Source organism: Malurus melanocephalus, unplaced genomic scaffold (genome assembly GCF_030028575.1).
Source record: "Malurus melanocephalus ecotype Western Australia unplaced genomic scaffold, MMel_1.1 scaffold_200, whole genome shotgun sequence".
Classification (NCBI taxonomy): Eukaryota; Metazoa; Chordata; class Aves; order Passeriformes; family Maluridae; genus Malurus; species Malurus melanocephalus.
In genome coordinates, this window is record NW_026623432.1 from 1,151,451 (window position 1) to 1,154,448 (window position 2,998).

Below are 2,998 nucleotides of genomic sequence, written 5' to 3' on the forward strand. Positions count from 1 at the left end.
TTTTTTATTTTTTTTTTACCATTCACTCGCTTTTCTCCATGGCAACAGGCCATGTGCAAAAAAAAAGCATCCTAATATTCAAAATGCTCTTCTTTCACTGAGTCTGTTTTTTTGTCACCTTTTATTCTACATTTTAGAATCGTTATGGATTCCCTCAAAGGAATTTCTTTGATTTCTAAAGCTGGCACATACTAGAAAACTAATTTTTTCCCAATGCCATTAGCTCCAGCTTACATAAAATGGAGGAAGCAGTAAAAGCAAAGAAAAAACAATAGTTTTAAAATAATATTTTATTTTCATATTACTCAAACTGCACACTTCTCCCTGACATGTCTTAAGTGGACAGATTGAGTAGAGTTTAGTTAGTGAGTTATACAGAACAATTTATAAAGATATTTGTSTTAGTGAAGAAATAAATGGAATTTTATTTTAAAAATTGCTTTACACTTTCCTTTCATTTTTCTTTTCCAGAGGGTGAGACCACTTCCTCCATAGGAGAAATCAATAACTATGGCATATATAACAAAAACTGTAAGCTTGGAAACAACTTTGGGATCTACATCCAAATCTATTTCACATATGTATATTATGGGACAATGATATCCAGAAAACTCMAATAGACTGTTACAACATAGCCTTAAAATAAACTCACAGACAGCATTATATTTGCCTCAGAAATACTGTGAAAAAACTTATATGATTATAATTATCATTTTAAAAGGAGGAAATAAAGGAAAAATTAAAATTTAAGCAAATTTAAAAGTATATGTCAAAACTTAGCAGAATTATTGAGCCGTAACATATCTAGTGTTCTACTTCTCATTTGTTAATTAAAATTAAGTTATCTGAAGAATTAGTAAAATCTTAATGCAATAAACGTTGACTGTAAGAAAGTCTGTGCAAAAATAGTGTGCATATGAGTATGAMGGATTGAGTTTGATAGGGAAGGTGAAGAACATTTTAGCTCCCYTCTTTATTCTTCCCCTCATTACGTCATTAAGTATACAACTCCTTTGATAAAATGGAAAAAAAGTTACTTGGAAAATAAAGTAAATATTCACTTCCTTTATAGCAGAAAAAATAGTTTTAATCAAAGGCAATCAATTTATGATTAACCAAATTTCAACTGCACAATTTAGTGCATCTAAGTTCAATAATGGCAATTGTCAGAGCTTTGTCATTGATGGAGATGAACCTGGAAATCAAAAAATATTGAAATGAAAAGAAAATGTTGAACTGTTTCTCGTGTATGCACTTCACCTCACTGCCCTAATTTTGTTTTCTAGTGTGCTCCTTGTGTTTCATATTAAAAATAAGCTTTCTAGCAGGGTGAGTGAAAAAAAAAAAAAAATACTTCAAGGGAGAGATTTTAAATTTAGAAATCAGACTTTTGGTCAAATTTTCCCCTGGGGAAAAAGTGTTGAATACATTAAGACTGCTATATGGCAGAAGTTATCTAGATATCTAAAGGAAAGCAAAAAAAAGGAAAAAAAAGAAAAAATCTCATGGGAGAACACTGCAACAGATAAATCGACAGCTAGAATAAAGTATTTTTTATGGTTATAGTCAATTCTGTACTGACAGAAAATGATGAGCTCTGTCTCCCACCTTTGATGAGGAACTCTTCCGATCCCCAGAGAGTAGCAACTATTAGAGGTCTGTCCTCAGATCTTTGTCGCTGATTTGTCCCCAAACAGATCACTTCTCAGAGTTTTATAGCGTAAGGAAAATGCAGAAGAAATGGACTCAACAAAGAGTAAGTAAGGGAAGATGAGATCTGTGTGCCATTGGACACTGGCAGAAAAAAAAAAAAGATGGAAAATACATTTTAAAGTATGGGAAATCTCTATATCAGATTTTTTTTTCTTTAATAGAATCAAAGATAGTAAAAGGAAAAAAAAATCATTATATCAGTTTAATTCCTGAATAAAAACAGGAAGTAAACACAGTCATGGCATTCAAGCAGAAATGAGAGGCACTGAGAAAAAAGAAGCAGAAGTATACACTGTCTTGGTGGATTTCTTAGCAGAAAGTTTATGTTGGAGCAAAGCAAATTAATAAATGTTCCACAATATGTAAAGAATTCYTGCATTTTAGTGAGTTTGCACTACCACTTAGTGAATATATGTAAATACTGAAGAAATACAGAAACCTCATACTTGGATTAAAAATGTGTTTCTGAACTAAATACTAAAAATACTTTAAGAATTTTTACAGAAAGATTTTATATTTATTTCTTCCCTTTTGCCTAGACTTTACAGCTTTGCTCTCAGATCTGCAAAGACAAAGCAGTCTGTGGCCTGAAGAAGGTCCTGACAAAGATGAAAGGGCTTCTTCTCTAGAGCTTTGTTAAATCAAAAGTGACACATGTAACTGCAGGCCAGAGGATGGGGAAAGGCTTTTATGTCTTAATATKTCTTTTCTGGAGACCAATACTTATATATGAGCTCAAACAAACATTGTCTGTAGCCATGTACCTTTGATAAAAATGGAAGAAAACAATTGGAGCTATGACACTCAGCTTCTGTYCCAAAGGATGCTTCATTAATCTCGTTTGCCCAGCTTTGCAACTGACTTGCTGGAAATAAAACATGCCTGGTCTGCCTTCATGTTTTGGAAAATGTAATGATCATGCTTGACATACTAAAAATTGTATTTTCTGTTAAGAATCAGTGATTTCCTGTTTTTCCTTTCTAATAAATGTAAGATTACAAAATACTGTGATGGMAACTTTCATAGTTTATTTTGAAATCTCTCAAAGATCTCTCAAGTAGTTTCTGAACTTGATCTATATATCTCAGACATTGAATATGAGCAAAAGGATTTCCAAAGCAATTAAGCTTTTTGTGGGAAATAATTTTGGGGGCAAAATGTTTTCATTCATTTACATTTATTTGAATTATTTTGGGAAACTTTTATTGCGTATAATTAGTTCCTTTTTGACACACTTTTTTCTTTTTTCTTTGTTTTATCGAAAACTTTACCCCTGCTTTCCCTC